A 22,614-nucleotide genomic window follows, 5' to 3' on the forward strand; every position below is an offset into this window, starting at 1 on the left:
AGACAGAGGCAGCCATTTACAAAGCATTCGTATCACTGCTTTAATTTCTGTTCGATACTGACATATGCTGGATCATGTTTAAAACAGATTCAGAAAGGTCTAACGGGGGTTTGTTTTCTTCAAATAGCAATTGCTGTCCTTAGAAGCCCTGCTGACCAGCAGTGTGTGTCAGACAGAGGGAGAGTAAACAGGTCCCAATTCGTACTAAATTGACTTTCTTCAGAAACACAGGACAGCAGAATGACTCCTGACACATACTAAATTAGCAGAGTCAGAGTCAGGAAACACGGGCACAGCAGGAGACGTAAGCAGTGCAAAGCCACAGGTCCACCACGTGCCAAGCCTACCCTGTCTGGCGTTCTGGGTTTCCCTCCTGGGTATGCAGGGGCTTGAAAGTGTCAAAAAGAACAAAAGGGCTAGAGGATCAGCAAGTTCTTGCCTTAAATTCAAAATCCAACCCCCCCAACCCGTGTCCTAACAACGACATGTGAGGGGAAGAGCCCAAGAGCTGGAGACGCACCACATTTCAGCTACATAGGAATTCCTTGACCAAGCATATTAGGAGTTTGAGACTTAAAACAGATTGATGGGGGCAGCAGCAGTAAAGCGGGTGAACTGCTATAAACATCAAAAACACTGTGAGGCAAGGTCAGGAAAAAAACAGTGACAGAACATGACAGGATTAAAATGGGCAATAGCTGTGTTAGTCCCAGACCCTAAAGGAAAAGCTAGAAATACCATGCCACATGAAGCTTACAGGATTTCTGTGAAGGAGAAAGCAAGCTATCTGCTCATAATACAATGATTGTTACTTAAAATAAAATACAAAAAATAATATAAAATCCAACAGCCTGGACTTATCAGACTTTAATAGGATCCTACAGACACTGCCTTAATGACTTAACAACATAACCCAGTCTACGCATCTAACAAAATAAGCAATAAAGAGCTCTCAGTAGATACTTCTGAGAGAATATCTTTAGACAAACCAAATTCTTATAGTGACAAAAAAGCTTCTCAGCAGGTAACAATAAATATCTAAATTACATACAGTATTCTCCCAGACTCCTGACAAGTTAAACAGTTATGTGCATACAGCCAAGATTCTAAAAACTCTACTGATACAGTTAATAAGTGCCCTCTACAAAGCACAAAAGGAATGTCTTAAAATTCCCTGAAGTCAAGGAATATCTTCCAGTTCCTACCTAGAGAAAAATGTTTTTCCTAGAAGAGAGTAAAGAAACTGTAAGGTCAAAAATTACATTTTTTTAAAATACAAAGAAACATTCCCAAAGAATGGTTTTACAGAATAAATTTTAGTAATACAGAAGTTTTAGAAAGACAAAGATATCCTATTAGAATGCTGATTCTTGGTGGGCATGAATCATTCTGTTTGGACAGCGTTATTTCCAGGACACACAGTAAGCAGTGATTACTTCTCAGAAAGTCTATTTCATGTGTCTTAAAATGCTCCCAAATGGACTCACTCAGCAGGAATTTGCATCCTTACTTAAACACTGCAAATGAAGATGTTCATATTATATTGGACCAATTCTGTATAGTGCTCTGCTACATTTAATTTACCCTTTAGAATAATAAGAGGTACAAGGGAGCACTCACACAAGCACAGCCACGGCCATTCAGAAGGTGTGGGACGGGCTGAGCATCTCTTCTTACAGCCCTTATTCATGACTGTGAAGTCAGGTATTTGGTACTTTGCAATAAACAAGAAAAGAATTCTCCAGTATCCCAAGCAGAATATTAGTATTACAAAATACATTAATTTTAGCATATATTAGTGTACTCTTCCATGCACAAAGAGAAAAAAAAGACTACTTAAATGCCTGCATTAAACCACCCCAAAGTATGTTAAAGCTTTCCTGCTGACAAGCTAACCATATGTAGCCAGTACAAAGTAATTAATTTTCCTAGAAAAAAATATAACCTAGATTTGTATGAATAATGAGTCTACCTAGCACTTGGGACAGGTACCTTGAAAAAAGAGTAAGTCTTATGATGTAATGTAGAACCAAGTGAGTTTACGGAAAGTGCTGACAATGCAAAGTCAGGAAAGGTAACCTAAACAGATCTTTGAGCACCTTTTTAAATTAGATGTCCTTTTCATGTTGTTCTTTCTTCTAACTTTGGCTGATAATACATGCATTTTAGCGAACAAAATTACTGTACTAGAGAGAACCTTCAAAACTTCAGAGATCACTGGGGCTAGCAGCTGGCTTTGGTCCACCATTTAGCCCATTCTGATCCCCCAGGCCAAATGGTGCCACTTTCATTAAAACAAACAAACAAACAAACAAACAAACAAAAACTCAATGAAAGCTAATGTTCTAAGGTCTAAACCTAATGATCTTTGATGATAATATCAGGGCTATTTTTCTCTTTGGTCAAATCAAAGTCTGTTTCTGCAGATGAGATCAAAGGAAAAAAGGTGAAAAAATTGGGAAATATTTTTTAAAACCTTGAAGAAAGTTTATCACCTCATATATTCTATCAACACTGGATATTTGCATTCTTTTTTTTTCTTTCTCTTTTCTTTTCTTTGTTGGACATTTGCATTCTATTTGCTTGTTCAAGAATCTAGAACTCTGACTTATCTGCCAAAGATTAGACTGAATGCAGAAATGGAGAGCTCTGGTGCTCGAATAATATTGTCAATGGTAACAGAAAGTCATTAAAAAAAAGAAGAAGAAGAAAGGAAAGAGTTATTGCAAAAGTTTAACTGTAAAATATTAGTAATTAGAATGTTAGAAGAAATTAGAATTTCATTTTTACAGAGGTATCTTTTACATTTATTATTACAGTCTTAGCAATGTGAACTCCCAGCAGCAAAATCTGACAATGAGTTACCATCTGAAGATCAATCTAAAAGCATAAAAAAGAAAATCAAAACATTTTGATTTCACTACCATTTCTGGAAGGCAAGGAGCAGTACTCGGGCAATCTCCCCATCACACCACCACAAATGTCATGAACCAGAAGGAAAAAAAACCTTAAGAATAGGGACAGGTTAAATCAGCAAGCAACATCCAGAAGACTAAGGGTAATTTTTATTTCAAAATTTTGTTTGTTGGTAACATATGTGCTATTGGAGCAGGTACAGAGTAAAATGAAAAGACCTTTAGAAAATCAATAAACCAGCAAGTATTGACTGGGTGCCCACTCGGTGCTGTGAGAGGCACAGAAGTCGTGGTGGCTCCCCTTGTATTATCTAATTCTTTCCATCTGTCTTAAAGGGTAAAAAGTAGAAAATGTCTTCAGGGAGATGTACTCTCCCATAATCTCATTATGGTTATGATTTTTTCATATATAATTTTAACTTTATCTATTATTTCCCAGGGAAAGAACCAGAATCCATTTGACATTTTTATACCAACTACATTTAACACTGTGTCTGGTCCTCTTCATTCAGTTTCTTTTATAAATAAGAGATTTTCAAGAGCCAACTTATTCAAAATTTGTTGGGTTTTTCTCCCACTTCTTGCCTGTAGACTCGTGTAGGCACACCTCAAAAGAAATTTTAAAACGTGCTCCATATCTTTATTATTCTTCCCTAAAGTTGTTATAAAACTAATTAATCATTCATTTAACTTTCTAATAGTACAAATAATCTGCTGATTGAAAAGTTACCAGCTTGAGTCTTAATTGACTTACTATTCTTAACCTTTATATATTTTGTTAAATACATAATTATAAGGAATAATAGCACAGCATTTCTGAAAGGTTAAATGACTTCTTCAAGGTCACAGGGCCAGTAAGACATGAGCTAACTTGCTGCTAGCTAAATGCACATGCCACTTAGAGCATCATAGTGTGGAAGTTAATAACCACAACTTAAAAGTCATCTGATACTCAAACTACTTCTAGGTTTACCTGTGAGTAGGAACAGACTTTAATTTCCCCACAGTAGTTATTAGATAAAACACCATGGAGACGATCCTACTGTGAGCTCTGCCTGCTACTAATTCATATTTCTACCCTTTCTTCTTGGTATCTCTGACTCCTCCTGTATGTTGCCAGATGCACCTCCACTATCTTTCCATATTAGCTATTTCTTTCACTCCCTGTTGGAGAGGTGTGAGAAGCAAGGAGAATGTGGAAAAAAAAAAATGTATCTTTATCTTGTGAAAGACAAGACTAGAGAAAATGACAAAGGGATGAGAGAGGAAAGTGATATCTGAGAAAGGAAAGTGGTCTAAGAACAGAATTAAGACACTTAAGAGAAATTTTTGAACTTGATTTTCCTAATTAAACTATATGAAAAATATCTCCCCTTTACTGTTAGTCAGCCAATGTTTTCATGATCTCCAGAATTCTCAGAAAAAAAGAGAAGTTCATTTCACTTCGGGAAAGACATCAAAAACATAGCTATTCAAGTGCCTTATGCCTGGATAGCGCTCAGAATATCATAAGTGTTTTTAAAATAAATGTGCCCTTATGATAAAACTTTTAAGCTAAAATTATTTTTTAACTACACAATAGCAAAGTGCATATGGCATTTTTTAATATTTTTCCACAGGAGTAAGGCAAAGCCAAGAACTATTAAAAAAATACACTGAAAGGATAAAATGTATCCTTTCCTGCAGCTAGTCAAGAAACAGACAACTGGCTATAGACACCAGGTATCCTTTCTCTTTGTTTAACAAATACGTATCAATTCTGGACCACTAAAGATTTCACAGAAGGTCCAAATAAGTTCTGCAGATACTCGGGATCTGAAGGTGGTAAAGTTAGAGAGCGAGAGACTTCTTATTTAACTTGGCAGTCTTAGCAAACGCTCTTAACACATAAGTTTCATATCTGATGAATTAAAGAGCTGGCATAAAACCCAGAACCATTCTGCTGTCTTAATTCATTCACGTCTGCTTCCAGACAATCCCTGCCTAACGTAGGAAACCGATGTTTTGATTGCTATCACTATAATTTAGTTTTGCCTGTTCTTGAAATTCACATTAATGAAACTTTCAGTAAACACTTTTTTTGTGTCTGGCTTCCTTCACTCAGTAAAGACTGTGAGATGCATACACATGTAATGTGACGGAGTACTTCATTTCTTTTTATTAATGAGCAATATTTCATTGCAAGGATACACCCAAATTTGTTTAGCCACTTTCCTATTGATGGAGTTTGTTTTTTTTGTTGTTGTTGTTTTTTTTTTTCCCAGTTTGGGGTAATGTAGCGGGTGGGGTTGAATAAGCACTCAAAGGATAAGTCCTAATCCAGGTAACTGAGACTGACCTTATTTAGAAATAGGGTCTTTACAGGTGTAATTAAGTTGAAAATCTCCAGGTGTGATGATGCAGGGTTTAGGGTGCCATGTCATTTTAAGAGAAGGAAGAGAGAAAGACACACACAGGAGAAGGCAATGTGAAGCCTAGGAGGCGGAGATTGGAGTAATGCTACAAGTCAAGATGCACTAAAGGCTACAGGCAGCTATCAGGTGCTAGGAGAGAGGAATGGTACAGACTCTTCCTCAGAATCTCCAGAAGGAACCAACCCTGCCAACATCCCGATGAAGAACTTTTGGCCTCCAGAAACATGGAGGGTAAATGACTATTGTTTTAACCACTAAGGTCATGGGTGTTTGTTATGCAGCCCAGGGAAACTCGTACTGGACGTTGAATATTCTTGTAGGAGTCTTCATTTCTTCCTATTAAACATTCACCCAAAAGGCCTGGCGTAAATGTTTACTTAACTGTATAAGAGATTGTCAAACTTTTTACAAAGTAGGTTATGCCAATATACACCCCTTTGCCAATGTTATGCTTTATTCCAGAAGCTTTATATTCTCTTTGCATGTTTAGGTCTATACTCCATCCCTCGTTATTGGTGGTGTGATGCAGGAATTGTGATTCATTTTAGCCCACACAATATCCAAGTTTCACAGCATCATTCGATACAAAGAACTTCCTTTCCCCATTCACTAGCCTTAAAGTCTTTGTTGAAAATCAACTGATGGTGTCTTTGTGAGTCTACTTCTAAACTTTTGAGGAAAAAAGTTTATTTGTATACCCTTAAGCCAAAACTTTACCGTCTTGATATCAAGTCAGTAGTCTAGGTCCTCCAAGTCCTTTTTCAAAATTGATTTTGTCTATTCAAAGCACTTTGCATGCCATATATATGTTTGTAATATCTTGTCAGTTACTATTACAAAACCTTCTGGGATTGATTGAGAATGTGTGTCATATGTGTATTAAGAATCAATAGATCATTTGAGGGGAAAATAAAATCTTAATAAAATAAGTCTTCTACCCTAAGAGCATGATAAATATCACCATCTATTTACAATTTCTTTAAGTTCCCTCAGCAATACCTTGAGGTTTTCAGTATGGAAAATGTTCAAAGTTTTTTACATTTTTTGGTGCTACTGTAAATTAAATTTTTTTATGTTTATTTTCCAATATATCATTGTTTCTAGAGAGAAATACAACTGATTTTGGTACACTGACAATCCTGTGACCTTGCTAAATTCACTGCTGACTTCTAACAAAGCTGATTGTGAGGATTCCTTATGAATTCATACAATCAGGCCACTTCCATCATTTCCAGCATATATGCCTTTTATCTCATTTCCAGTTTTATTACACAAGTTAGAACATACATTATAATGCTAAAAAGTGGTAATAGATATCCTTGCTCAATTTCTAATCATGAATGAAAAAGTATTTACTCTTCCCCATTTAAGTATGAGGGTTGCTCCTCCATGTTTTCCATAAATGTCCTTTACCAGGTTAAGAAGGTTTCCTTCTATTTCTACTTGCTAAGAGTTTTTAGTTATCATAAACAAGGTAAAATTCTGTCAAATGCTTTTTATTTCATATCTAGATAATTATATGATTTTTCTCCCTATTTTCTGATAAGACAGTCAACAATATTTATTAATTTCCAAATGTTAAGCCAAAACCTGCTACCACTTGGTCACGATATACTCTCCTTTTTATGCATTGCATTATCTGATATAAAAATACTTTATTGACAATTTTTGCACATGTGTTTATGTATGATAAGGGTCTCTAATTTTCTGTTTTCCCTTCTTTGATTCCTGATCTTGGTAATTTGATCATTTCTTTTTCAGTGCTTTCATTTTCATTAGATTCAAAATAATTTCTTCTTTGACCCACAAATAATTTTAAACTATGTTAGCCACTTTTCAAACAGTGAGAGATACTCTATTGTTGTCATCCAATTTACTTCCACTTTAGACAAGAAACATACCCTGCAAGATTTCAATCTTTTGAAAATCACTGAGACTTATTTTATGTTCCCATATGGTTTACCTTGGTGAATGTTTGCTCCGTGTGTATTTGAAAAAAATGTTTATCTGCAGTTACGTAGGAAATGTTCTATAAATACCAATTAGAACAAGCTGGTTGATAGAATGGTCTTGATTTTTTAACTATTTGCTGATTTCTTTTTTGGCCTACTTTTTCTGGAATTTACTGAAAGAAGGGCATTAAAGTCTCATTATGATTGGGAAGTTATCTATTTCTCCGTTTCATTCTGCAGGTTTTGTTTCATGGATTTTAATGTTCTTTATTAGGTACATACATATTTAAGATGATTGTTTCTAGTAAATTACTCCTTGTATCATTGTGTAATGCCACTACTTCCTGTAATGAGATTTGTCTAGAAATACACACTCTGAAATATACATAGCCATTGTTTACTATCTGTTTTCCATTTGTCCTTTTTGCTATTTACGTCTTTTTTATCCCTATCATGCTTTTGTGTTAATCGGGTAATTTTTAGTATTCCATTTTATTTCTTCTGCTGGCTTCTTAACTATACCTCTTTCTTATATTTCTCCTGGGTGCTCTAGGACTAACAATATGCATCCATATGTAGTCTATTTAGAGTCACTATATATTTTTTAGTTACTATTAAGTCAATATTGTGCCTGCTCATTTTTTTTTTTAATTTCCTGCTTCCCCTTTGAAGTATTTCACACCTTCTGATTCATTTCACACGTGCTATAATGTTACAGCAGCACAATTACACTTGTCCAATCCCATGATTCATGCAACAGCTATCGTATCTTTTACTTCTATGTACATATAAACTCCATCTTGAAGTGTTATTCTTTAAATTATTAGTTTTCTTTTAAGTAAATTACAAGAAGAAAGAAAACAGTTTATTTACTCTCTCACGTCCTCTTCATTGCTTTTTGTGGATATCAGTGTTCATCTAGTATCATTTCCACTTGCCCTGAAGGACAACCTTTAGCATTTCTCATAGGGCAGGTCTGATGGCCACAAACTCTCTCAGTTGTCACATAAATAAAAATGTGCTTATTTTACATTTTGAGAAGAGTATCTACTAAGTTGAGAATTTTGAGTTTAACAAGCTTTTTATTTCAACACTTTAAACACATCCTTCTGTTGACTTCTGCATTCCAGTTTTTGCAAAGTCAGCTAAATTTCTCTTTATTTTCTTACATGTGTCTCATTTCCCTCCTCAAGTTACTTTCATGATTTTCTCTTTACCTTTGGCCTTCAGGAGTTTGATTAGAATGTGCCAAGTGTCTTTCTCTTCATATTTAACCTGGTTGGGGTTTGCTGAGATTCTTGAACCATCAAGTTTATGTTTTTCACTTAATTTGGTATTTCTTGGTCATCATTTCTTCAAAAATTTTGTCAGCCACACTCTCACTCTCTTCTCCTTTTAGGATTCCAATTATAGGTGTTTTAGAGTGTCTGACTATATCCAACATATTATTAACCCCTCAACTGAATATTTCAATTCAGTTATTGAACTTTTCGGTCTGAGAATTCCCATATGGCAAATTTTTATAGTTATCATCTTCCTGCAAAGAGTCCTTAATTAAAGTCATGTTTTCCTTTAATTCCTTAAAGATAATTTCCTTTCATTCTTAGAACACATTTATAATATCCACATTAAAGTCTTTTTTTTTTTTTGAAATCCAAACTCTGGACCACCCTGTTTGTTTGTTTTTTCCTTTTACGGTATATCCAGTTTTGTTATTCTTTACTTCTTAATTAAACATGGCAATGTTGTAACCACTCTGGAGTTGTAATATTCCTTTGAAGAATGTTCAGTCTTAGCAGCCAAATCAATCCCTGGGTGATCACCTTAAACTGCTCAAAAGGCTTCCTACCTAATAGGCTTAACAGGCTTGAGCTTACACTACGTTAGTGTGGGTCTAATGGAAAGCGGAAGATGTTTCCCTAGCGCATCTAACTTCGTAGAACTCATTCTTCCCTGAGGACTCTGTGAGGATGTGTGACTACAGTAGGATGTATGATTATAGGTTTTGTTAGGATGGGTCTACAGTAGGTACTCTTTTAGGACATTAATCCTCTTTTCTGAGGTATAACATTTCCAGTTGTTTGAATGAATGGCAAGTAAGTTAATAAGACATTCAGAAGCTTCCTCTGTTTCAGCAGGGCCAGAACTCCGATACCTCCCAGTAATGGTGGACCTGTGGTATCTCTGTTCTACCCTCACACTGTAGCAAGTGCTATCTGGCCAATCTTGCTCAGTCTATGAACATCTCAGCCCCCAGAGACAGACTCAAGGGAGATCCTCACATGACTACTGGAGTCCCTTTCTGCACAATTCACTCCCCTATAATGAGCCCTGTTTTGGCTGCTATAAATTCTGATCTCTGCCTCCTCCACTCAGACAAAAACCATGCCCTTTGCTCTGACTCACTCTCTTTGCTGTAAGTGGAAACTCTCACCAGGACAAAAGCTGAGTGTTCGTAAGTTCATGGAGCTCCTGTTTTCTCAAGGTTGCAGTTTTCTTCTGCTGGTTGTCTCCCCTCTTACAACAGATGACCTGTATATTTTATCCATTTTATCACTGTTAGTGGTTTCCACGGGTTTTTAAAAATTTCTTCCTAAGTATTTTATGGTTTTTTGTTACTGTAAATTTTTAAAACTTTTTCTTGGAATTTCAGTTTTAAGAATACAAAAACTCTTTACTCAGATTAAATAAATGTTTCCATTTTCTACCATTTGCTTCATCATATTCTCTCCTGCCTCTTTGTTTATATGTACAATAAAGGAAAAAAAAAAGTTATACATACATACTTAGCTAAGATGATGTCCGCCAGTTTTTCCAATGTAAAGTTATATTTTTTCTCTGTAATTAATAAGTAATTTATAGGAAGATGTTTTGAGACTATGTAAGCGGCATGTATACAAACTATTTTCATAAAATTTTCAACTTTGTGTTAATGGAGACAGCCATTAAGTAGAATACCCATTATAGTATTTACTCAGCTTTATTAAAAATGCACTTTACAGATCCTTCCAGATGGCTTCAAGAATGAGTATAAACCAGTAATATATATATATATATATATACAATAATTATACCTTAAGCCACCAGTGTGGTAAAATTGCCTAACTCTATAGTAACTTGGTTCATAAGTCCAATCTCCCCTTCTCCATTACGTTTCCAAAACAGTCTTAGAAGAGAAGATCCAGACCTATACAATGAGATGTGCAGAATATGGAAAATGCTTCCCAGGCACTGGACGATGCTTGGATCTAAAAAGCAACCTTAAAACAATGCTGTTTGCAAAGTGATGAATCATAAGAGACCTTTTTGCTTATAACTACAAAATGCTTTCAGCTTTATTTCAAATGAATGATGCATGGCTAGTAATTAGTATGTGACTATAATGATGTTTTGTTTTGTTTTTGCAAATGAAACACATTAAGCAGACTGTGCCATAAAATTTCAATACTACATAGATGTTCTAACTAGAAAGAATCATGTTTCTATACCAAAAAGCAACAAAACCAACCATAATTCCTATTATGGACTCAAATGCTGCCACTTTTCAGTTGTTTATTTAGAAGATTTAAAATCTCAAAGAAGAAAACCTAGAAACTGACAGTTTCCAAAAACTTAATTTCAACAACTCAATAATTTAAGTTCCTACCCAAACATACTAAGTAATTTGTATTTATTAGTTCAAGTTAACTTTTAAATATTAAAAATAAATTTGCTCCAGTGATGAAGCAAACAGAAACCATTGCTACAGGCAACTTCAAGTACACTGGGCACCTACAGCAAACAAAAATACAGGAGTGACTGTCACCATAAAAAAATGGAGGATGTCCTTTAGTGCCACAAAACTGTTCTTCACAGATGAGCTGTACCAGTTATTGGCTGAGTGAACAAGTTGCCTCAGCTACGAAATGGTAAGGACTATTTCTGGAGTTATGTGGCAGTCAGATATAATTACTCATTCATTTATGTGTCCAATTATTCATTGAACAATTATTATGTGCCAAATACTGTTTTAGGCCTTGGGGATACACACTGAAAATAAGATGACATGGACCTGGTCCAAATGGAGTGTACTATAAGTAAACAGAAAAAGACAGAGAAACAATAAAACAAATAGACAAGATCATTTTAGATAAGGATAAGTCCTTATGAATAAGTAGGACCGCATAGATAGAGAATGATGAGGACCATCATTATAATGAGTGCGACCACATGGAACTGGCATCTGGGCTGAAGTAGAGGGAGCAGCAAGGGTAACGGCAAATCTGAGATGGAAGCAGACACTGAACATGGCTGAAATACAGCGGACAAAAAGGGAGTAGTGAATATGAGGCTGAAGAAATAGGTACTAGATCTTCTTACAAATTATAATGGAAATAGAAACCATTAGGAGGTTCAGAGGCAAATTCCCTCCTGGCCAAAGATGGAAAAATAGGGACTAAACTTACTTCCCATCCCCTCCCCAGGCAACGGTTTCAGACACTGACACACAGTTTCTCAGGCGCACTCCATGACTGCCCCAGCTTACTGTCTGGGAAGAGTTTCCAAACTAGCACAGGGAGAAGGAATCCAGGTGGAGCCAGGAGGTCTCCATGAGTTGAGACAAGAGAGGAAAGAGTCTGGGAATACCAAGGCAGCTAGAGTTCTCAGGACAGAGGACCAGAAAGGACAGAGCAGCACGGACAGAAAGCTCGGGAGATCTCAAGAGGTCCCCCCTCATGTCTTTACCTGTAGAACTGATCAGCGCATGCATGTGAGAAAACTACTGAAAGCTGGGAAAAGAATCAGTCAAAAGCACTGGCGGTAGCAGTGCCTGATCCTCAGACAAAGCTGGGAACAGTGCCTGTTCTCACCAGCCAGAGTGGAAAAGCCTCATAATTCATGTGGCATTGAGTAGGGTGCTCAGAAGGGTATTCTCAACTGTAGGGAGAAGTAACTCTAGATTCAAGGCTACTCTGATTTCACGTAACAAAGCTTAAAACAAGCCATGAAAGTACCAAACTGTTTCCAAGTAATTTAACTGCTTCCCAAAACAAAGTTCAAAAATACTTGTAAGAAAACAGAAGTATCTAGAGTACAGCATGGCACCCGGAGAATCAGGAAAATAAAAGCAACGAGGAGAAAATTTAATGAAGACACAACTAGAAACGCACAACTGACAGACTAGACAGAAAAGTTTAAAGTTACTATGACTATATTTCTATGTTTGAGGAGGTTGAGGAAAGATTAAGAATTTTAAGCAAAGACATGAAAAATATATATTTTTTAAATTACCAAACTGCATTTCTAGAGTAGAAAGCTATATTGGAGATGGCTGAATGGGCATAAACAGATTAGACACCAAAAAAGAAAAGATTAGTGAACTGGAATACATGGCCACAGAAATTATTCAAAATGAAAAAAAGAGGAAAAAGAAAATAAAAAGATATCAGGGGGCTGTGGAACAACTTTAAGAAGACTAATACACGTGTAATAATAAAATAATACATGTATAACTTACATACCTGAAATAGAGGAAAGGAGGTACAGGAAAAATATTTGAAAAATGTGATGGCTAAAAAAAAAAAATTCCAAATTTAATTATGATTATAAATCCACAGAACCAATAAACTCAATGAAACCCAAGGACAAAAATGTGGAGAAAACTATATTCAAGGTAAATCATAATCAAATTATGCGAAACTAGTAACAGAGAAAATCTTCAAAAACAACTGGAAGGAAAAAGACACAAATACAGAGGAACAAAGTTAAGAGTAATGGCAGATTTCTTGCCCAAATAATTCAAACAAGAAGCAACATGTTTAAAATGCTGAAAGAAACATGTTTCATGCTGAAAGAAAAAACCTATCAACTTAGGATTCCATACCCATGAAAATGCTTTTCAAAATGAAGGTTAAAAAAGACTCCCTCAGACAGACAAAAACTGAAAGAATTCATTAGCACTGCAAGAAGAAAAACTGCTACAGGCAGTTTTTCAGGCAGAAAAAAGATGATTCCAGATGGAAGTCAAGATTTACACAGCAAAGTGAGGAACACTGTAGTGTGTAGATATAAAAGACAACTGACTGTTGAAAGTAAAAATAACAATGTGTTAAGAGTTTTAAACATATGCTGAGGTAAGATGTGTGATACCAACAGTATGAAGCCCAAAATGGGAGTATACTGTTTTATGGCTTCATTCCACACTTCAAGTGGTATCATATCATTTGAAGGTACTAAAAAAAATATATCTTATAAACCCTAAAGCAACTACAAATTAAACAAAAAGTAATAACTAATAAGCCAACAGAAAGATAAAGTCATTAAAATACTCAATCCAAGAGAAAATGAGTATCAATAGATGACATAAATAGATAAATAGCAAGATGGTAGATTCAAACCCCACATATTAATAACCACATTAAAAAATGGCTACTTTAGTTAAAAAACAGAAATCATCACATCGGATTTTAAAAAAAGCAATATTCAACTGATACACTGCCTGTAACAACAGTGGGTTAAAAGGAAAAGGACAAAAAAAATAACCCATGCTATCTCACTAATCAAAATAAAGCTGTAGTGGCTATATTAATATAAAACAAAGCACATTTCAAGCTATTAGATTTTTTAGGCTTGGGAATGACATCTCATTTAGTTTTTACTAAAAGGTCACTAGATGCTATGTGGAAAAGGACAGTATATTCAAAACATGAGGCATAGGGCTTGAAATATAAGAGGTGATCGATAAATGGCAAATACAAAAATATATACAATTACGATGGGCTTCCTTGAGATTTTGTCCTTTCTCAACCATGTTATTCTAAAATAAATACCCACGCTTTATTCTACTTAAATTTGGCTTCCCGTTGCTATTCATTAACACGTATGAAACAGAAGCACCTTTGACGTGGCAATCCCTGCCTGACTTTCGGAATTTCATTTAACAAAAGAGGGATAATGAGAAATCATTAAAATATCATAAACAAGATACTTATGTTCAAGATCTACTTTGGCAAAATCCTCTAAACTCACAAGTGGTTAATTAACTACATGTTCAAGATTAATTAGTGGACCAGGTAAAGGTTGGTCATAGAGGAAAAGAGAAATTTGGAGCTGGACACAGGATCCAAGCAAAAAATAGAACCCAGGTCCTTGGGTGTAAAGGCAGCTGATCCTTGTAGCTCCATCCCCAGAAGCTGACCTCACTGACAGAGAGTGAAGTTTTGGGTGGTACTTTGTGGGAACAGCGCTGGGGTAGTAGAGGTAAGAGAAGGTGACACAGGAAATACTACGTTGTGGATTACTTTATTCAGAAGTAATGAAAAAAAAAAATAAGAGGGTCTTTTCCTGTAACATTTGCTAACTAGGTCACATTTTAAAATAATAACTCTCTGCAAAATACTCTTAAATAACTGATTCTTTGCCTTGATTTTAATTTTTCCTATGCCATTTTACAAATTCTTGCTCTTTCTCTAATGCCAGAATATTAATGGCAAAGGTGTTTCTGTATTTATTCCAAACAGAAACCCATTAAGAATGACACCTTGCTGCATTTCTTAGTATTGACTGTTTGTAGTTTTTATTCTCTGTTCCCACATTAGGACAAATAAAATTTTCATTCAGGAGTTTCTATAAATAAATCAATGGTCTTTCAGAAATTCATTCGGTGTTTGGGTTCATGCTTCAGTTCAAGCCATTGATTTGGTTGGTGTGTTTGAGGAGCATTCAAACCAAATCTCTGTGATACAATTTTCAGGCAACTCTGCTACCCTTCAGCAATAAAGGATGTCTACTGCTTTGTCCAAAGATACCAGAGGGCCCAGGTCTGTGATCTACACTTCAAAAAGAATGGGAGAATTATGTGGACACTGACCAAGGTGTGGTAAGACAAAGGAAAGTCTTGAAGGCAGGATCCAGACAAGGGACATCACAAATACAGGATTAGGCTATAGCTAAGACCCATGGTTAAGAAAAACAAATAGATGGAGACCTGAACTTGGGGAGGATAAAATTGGGGGGAAAAGTCATCTTTAAATGGCAAGAGAGGTAATTACTAAAGCCAACAGTTAGAATCACAGAGAGTTCCAAAGGAGATTATAAGAATAAGAATCCACTTAGAAATAAGAGGCTAAGAACAAGAAAAGCAAAAATAGTACGTAAAGTAACAGAATGAGAACAGAATAGCAAATAGACAATTATGCAATGAAGGAAAGAATTGTCATGAAGCTAACTGAACTAGTTTCCTCTTAATTACATTCAAATATAGAATGCATCAAAAAATTCTGGGTCAGAACTTAGAAAAAGTATAAATAAAGACAGTGTTAAGGAAACACATAATACAAAGCTACTAGAACCTTAAATCCTTTCAGAATATACCAGCATTCAATTGATTAGAATGACTGAGGTGCATCACTGTGGCTAGTGGTTCCAAGGGGAGTTATCTACAAAGTGAATATTGATAAAATAGGACAGAAAGACCCTACTTGCCCATAGCATAAAATTTCAGGAATGCCACATAGTTTTCTACAGGAGGAAACATATACTGTGACATCAATGAACAAAAATTTGATAGAATACTAGTCCAATCATGGGTTCAGCATAAAGCCATAAAATGTGAGAACTCTTAAATATATTAAAATTTATACTAAATTCTGGCTATTCAACATATAAATGTAAGTCAGTGGTAGTCAATCATGTAAGTCAATTAGCAATATAGTACACATACACACAGAGACAAAACTTGATTTTTCCAACAGATAGGAATATGGACAAATATTATAAGAAGTCAAATGATTTGGTAGTAGTGATGCCGGTGGTATGAAAGTTAACATTAGCTTTTCACTAAAGGGGAAAAAATTACTTGGTTCCCTATCTCATTCCTTAAATAAAATATGTCAACTTAGATACAAAATTGGCACCCTTGGTAAAGAAAGAAAAATAGCATTAATAATGGATAATAGCTGAGTTTCAGGATGAGAAACTTGACCCAATGTTAGAGGAAAGAAAACAAATGCATTTATCCTTTCAAAAGAGCCAAGTCTGGTATGGAAGATAAGGACGTTTAATGAAACACACAATTCAATACAAAATAAAAATATAAGCGAAGAGGGAAAAGAAAAAAGAAAAAAGAAAAAAAAAACAAAAACAAAACTCCAGACAAGTACTATAAAGAACCAAATAAATGTAGGGCCAAAACACCGCCACCCTCTGTGCCAGGAGTCACAATGCAAATCAAGTTGAGTAAAACTTGAACAATTGATTCTGGGTATCCCAGAGAAGTTTTCATGGGCTCTCACCCTGGGCACCAGAGCACCAGTTCCCTCTTGACCAGGGAACAGAAAATGAGGGAAAGGTTTCTCAGGTAAAGTCAGTGGTCACAGGGTAATGAGCCTGATAAGGCAGTTCACAGTCCACACTCTTAAATGAAGGAAAGAAGAGTCTCTCCCATTTGGACCCCACGTGTCTGAAGATAAAAAATGGTTAGCATAACTCTATTTTTAGTTTTTTAAGGAACCTCCATACTGTCCTCCATAGTGGCTGCACCAATTTATTATATTTCCACAAACAGTGTAGGAGGGTTCCCTTTTCTCAGTAGAGTTACTATATGATCCAGCAATCCCACTCCCGGGTATATATCCAGAGAAAACTCTAACTCAAAAAGACATATGCACCCCCAATGTTCGTAACAACACTATTTACATTACACCAGACATGGAAGAAACCAAAATGTCCATCGACAGGTGATTGGATAGAGAAGATATACACTGTGTGTGTGCTAAGTGAAGTAAGTCAGAAAGAGAAAGACAAATCATATGATATCACTTATATGTGGAATATTAAAAAAGATGATACAAATGAACTTATTTACAAAACAGAAATAGACACAGACATATAGAAAACAAACTTCTGGTTACCAAAGGGGAAGGGGCAGGGGGTGAATTCGGAATTTAGGATTAACAGATACACACTACTATATATAAAACAGATAAACAACAAGGAGCTGCTGTTCCCTGTGTATAGCACAGGGAACTATATTCAATATCTGGTAATAACCTATAATGGAAAATAACCGGAGAACACATATAAATAAAACTGAATCACTTTGCTGTATACCTGAAACACTGTAAATCAACTACACTCCAGTCAAAAAAAATTAAAATTAAAAAAAATAAATAAATAAAATGCTTTACACCAGAAGAAAGCAAACTATGGCTGTGGGCCAAATCCAATCCACCTGCTATTTTCACGAATAAAGTTTTACTGAAACACATGTTTTAAAATGGTTAATATTTCATTTCTGCAAAGAAAAGCAGGAATGGGACTTGTTTTGAGCAAAAATACAGTGTAGACTAAAGTCTACATTTAAAAACCTTCCTTTAACATTTTATTTGCCTTTTCCCACCTCTTGTGTACCTACAATTCTTTGCCAAAAGATAAGGAGTCTTGTATGGTAGAAACAAAATAACATATGGAAATGTGGAGTCAGAAACTGGGTTGAAACCCTTCTCTTCTGTTTATGAGGTGTGGGTGTTCTTGGTTAAGTCACCTATTCTGTTTGAGTTTTAGTTCTTACAAGCCTTAGGGGCTGTCATTAGGGATTCACATATCAGCTAAATGTACATAAACATACTTTGTGAATTGTACATCACTACACTAAAGTCAGATAATCTAACTGTCATGTAATTACCTGGCTGCTCTACAGTTGCTCATTCAGTCCAATACTTATGTCATTGATCCGAAACTCCAAAATTAATCTCTCTCCTTGCTCCTATTATCCAAATTCTCATCTTCTAAATGTAACAAGTCTCGGATACCATATTAAAAAATAATCAGGCTAAACTAATGCAGAGAAGATTTTAATCTCCTCTAGTTTTCCTATTGTATGACATGATTTACAAGCAGAAGGCTAACCTGCTGTTTTATAATATCTCAGCCAGTGAAAATGAATTTTGAGTATATTTTTTGTCCGTGAGCACACTTTCTATAACAACCATCAAGCTATTATGCAACTGGATGATTTTAATTTCAGGAGATTTCTAAGGCTAAGATCCTCAGTTGGATCTACCTAGTTAGAGAGCTAGAGGTAGAAAGCTTCTAGCTCATATTTCTGGCTCCAATGTGTGCAACCAGTATCAGAAGAGAAACTCATCCCAATCAGTTTTTCTGTAATTTGAATTGTACCTTTAAAAACTGTTTCCATGAAACAGAAAATAAATACCTGAGCACCGTGTCTCATCATGAGACCTGGGAGTCATGACAGTGGATCATAACTGAGATGTTCATGACTCAGTTCCAGCCTTCATGCCACACTCCTAACTGATGCCCTTTGCTGTTCTGTGACATTAAATGGTGTATATTTAAAAGCCAAAGAGCAAAAAGTCTGGGAGATCTACAAAATGGTCAAAGGGGGTAGGTTGTTAGAAAAGAATTGTGAGGGGATAAAATCATTGAGAAAGAGGAGGATACGAAAAGAAAGAGAGAGTAGAGGGCAGAATCTGAGGAAGATGCTTATTTAAGTGTTAGAAGCAATGGAAAAGGGCCAGGTAAGGAGTAGAAAAGAAGCAGAAGGGTGTCAGAGGAGAGAACAATAAAGTAGACGCTGGTAAGGAGAGATGGACCGCAGGTCAAGAGCATACAAGGCAACAGATGAAGGGCCCATGTTGGATCTGGAATCAGGAGGTTGCCCATATGCTAAGAGAGTCACTCTTAAGACAGTGACGGGGGCAAAAGTATATACGTGAAACATGCCAGAGGATCACAGAACAGTGAGAGAGAGAATTCTAAATGTAAAGTAGGAAATGACTCTTAGAGAAAGAAAGTGGGTCCTGAACTGGATCATGACAGATGAGAATAAAAACATTCAAAGTAAAAATATGGTGAGGGTAACAGTGGCTAACAGAATTGGGCTGTTATTACTCACTACTGAGTCCACACATGCATGCTTTTCTTTAAATTCACTGCAACCTAATGACATAGGTTCTAAACTCATGTACATTTTATAAATAAAGAAAATGAACTTGAGGGCTGTTAACAAACTTGTCCAAAATTTCACAGCTAGTATATGGTAAGTTCCATATGCAAATACAGGTCTGTCTAATTAGATGAGAAATGCAATGAGGGATAGTTGAAAGAATTTGGAATATCAAGACAAAGTTGTTTTCACCTAGATTAGGGTTTCAATTCTAGGAACAAATTACACGGCAAGCCCCAGGAAGCCAGGAGCTAAATGGTTTTACCTTTTCAGTATTTAAAATAAATCACATATGCATGACTGAGACATTTTGCTGTACACCAGAAATTGACACACTATAACTGACTATACTTCAATTAAATAAATAAATAAATAAATAAATAAATAAATAAATAAATAAATAAATAATAAATACATAAATAAATAAATAAATAAATAAATAATTTAACTAAATAAATCATAAAGTACCTTAGAAGAAGTTATTCATTTATCAGATATTTATTAGTGCTTATGATGTACCAGGTATTGTTTAAGACAATAGAAATTCACCAACAGAGACCTAAGAGAAGGACACCCGCCATGATTGCGGACATTCTGAGCTTAAACAAATAGACAGGTTAATGGCCAGAGCATAATACAGTAAATAAGAAGGTGATGAGTGCCTGGAGTTGGGGTGGGGAGGATAAGGCAGGGAAGAGGAAATGAAGTGCTACAGGCAATAGGACATGCAAAACTTGAAACAGGGTGCTCAGAGAAGACCTCCAGGGCTGACATAGGAAGAAAGACTAAAACAACATGAAGAAGCAAGCCATTTGCACATATGTAGAAAACGAGATCCAAGAAGAAAAAACAGCCAACGTTACCCACCCCCCAAGAATGTGATTGGCACGTTTGAAGAACAGCACAGAGGCCATAGGGTTAAAGCTGAGTTACCAGGGTAGAGTGTCAGTAGATGACTCAAGAAACAGCCAGGCTGCTATATCATGTTGAATATAGTTCCCTGTGCTATACAGTATAAAGTTGGTGTTTATCTTGTCATAACCTATAGTGAAAAAGAATATGAAAAGGAATACATATATGTATGACTGAAACATTCTGCTCTACACCAGAAATTGGCACATCATTGTAAACTGACTATACTTCAATTAAAAGTTAAAAAAAAGAAAAGAAAAGAAAAGAAAGTAGAAAAGTGGCTGCCAGGGGCTGGGTGGGAATAGGGAGAAGTTGATAAAATGGTACAAACTTTCAGTTGTAAAATGAATAAGGTCTGAGTATCTAATCTAAAGTACAGTGACTACAATTAATAACGCTGTATTGTGTGACTGAAATTTCTAAGGGAGTAAACCTTACATATTCTCACCAAAAAAGATAAATATGTCAGGAGACAGACATGTTAACTCAACGGAATGAATCTTTTCATGATGTATACATATATCAAAACATCACACCGAACACTTAAGATACCTTTCAGTTCTGTTTGTCAATTATATCTCAAAAAAGCTGGTAGGAAAACCAAAACCAAAACAAAACAAAACAAACAAACAAACAAAAAAAACACAGAAGAAGAAGATGAAGAGAAACAGCCAAGCAATGACATATGACACAGAATCTTGTCGACTATGGCAAGGATTTTGGCTTCTCGTTTGGGATGGGAAGTCAGTCTCAGGTCACAGGTGGAGACAGAACATTATCTGACTTATTACATCACTAGCTGCTGTGTGAAAAACAGATTGTGCTGAAGATAAACTGACACACATATCATACCAAAACCAGGCAAAGACACTACAAAAAAAGAGAATTATAGGCCAATATCACTGATGAACATAGACGCCAAAATCCTCACCAAAATATTAGCAAATAGAATCCAACAACACATAAAAAAGATTATACATCATGACCAAGTGGGGTTCATCCCAGGGACACAAGGCTGGTTCAACATACGCAAATCAATGTAATACATCACATCAACAAGAGAAAGGACAAAAATCACATGATCATCTCAATCGATGCAGAAAAAGCATTTGATAAAATTCAACACCCATTTATGATAAAAACTCTCGCCAAAGTGGGTATAGAGGGAACATATCTCAACATAATAAAAGCTATATATGACAAACCTACAGCCAGCATAGTACTCAATGGTGAAAAACTCAAAAGCTTCCCACTAAAATCTGGGACAAGACAAGGATGCCCACTATCACCACTCCTATTCAACACAGTCCTGAAAGTCCTAGCCACAGCAATCAGGCAAGAGAGAGAAATAAAAGGGATCCAAATTGGAAAAGATGAGGTCAGAGTGTCACTATATGCCGACAATATGTCACTATACATAGAAGACTGTAAAAGGTCCACACAAAAACTACTAGAGCTGATTGAAGAATTCAGCAAGGTAGCAGGTTACAAAATTAACGTTCAAAAATCAGTTGCATTTCTTTACACTAACGAGGAGTCAACAGAAAAAGAAAGTAAAGAAACAATCCCCTTTAAAATAGCACCCAAAGTAATAAAATATCTGGAAATAAATCTAACCAAGGAGGTGAAAGAATTATACACAGAAAACTATAAACCATTGATGAAGGAAATTAAAGAAGACTTTAAAAAATGGAAAGATATCCCATGCTTTTGGATTGGAAGAATCAATATTGTTAAAATGGTCACACTGCCCAAGGCAATCTACAGATTGAATGCAATCCCTATCCAATTACCCAGGACATATTTCACAGAACTAGAACAAATCATAATAAAATTTATATGGAGCCATCAAAGACCCAGAATTGCCAAAGCATTACTGAAGAGAAAGAAAGAGGCTGGAGGAATAACTCTCCCAGACTTCAGACAATACTATAGAGCCACAGTCATCAAGACAGCATGGTATTGGTACCAAAACAGACATATAGACCAATGGAACAGAATAGAGAGCCCAGAAATGAACCCACAAACTTTTGGTCAACTCATCTTTGACAAAGGAGGTAAGAATAAACAATGGAATAAAGACAATCTCTTCCGCAAATGGTGTTGGGAAAACTGGACAGCAGCATGCAAAGCAATGAAGCTAGAACCCTCCCTTAAACCATATACAAAAGTCAACTCAAAATGGATCAAAGACTTAAACGTAAGACAAGATACAATAAACCTCCTAGAGGAAAACATAAGCAAAACATTATCTGACATACATCTCAAAAATTTTCTCCTAGAAGAAGTAAAAGCAAGAATAAACAAATGGGACCTAATGAAACTTACAAGCTTCTGCACAGCAAAGGAAACCATAAGTAAAACAAAAAGACAACCTACGGAATGGGAGAAAATTTTTGCAAATGAAACCGACAAAGGCTTGATCTCTAGAATATATAAGCAGCTCATACGAATCAGTAAGAAAAAAATAAACA

At 35.7% G+C, this 22,614-nt stretch overlaps 1 protein-coding gene across 1 annotated transcript in view; it reads right to left on the reverse strand.

The window, feature by feature from the left end:
• The window catches only part of DIAPH3 (diaphanous related formin 3), a 470,879-nt gene that overhangs the window by 207,412 nt on the left and 240,853 nt on the right, over window positions 1-22,614 (reverse strand). The window lies entirely within an intron of this gene.

This window comes from Camelus bactrianus, chromosome 14 (genome assembly GCF_048773025.1).
Source record: "Camelus bactrianus isolate YW-2024 breed Bactrian camel chromosome 14, ASM4877302v1, whole genome shotgun sequence".
Taxonomy (NCBI): Eukaryota; Metazoa; Chordata; class Mammalia; order Artiodactyla; family Camelidae; genus Camelus; species Camelus bactrianus.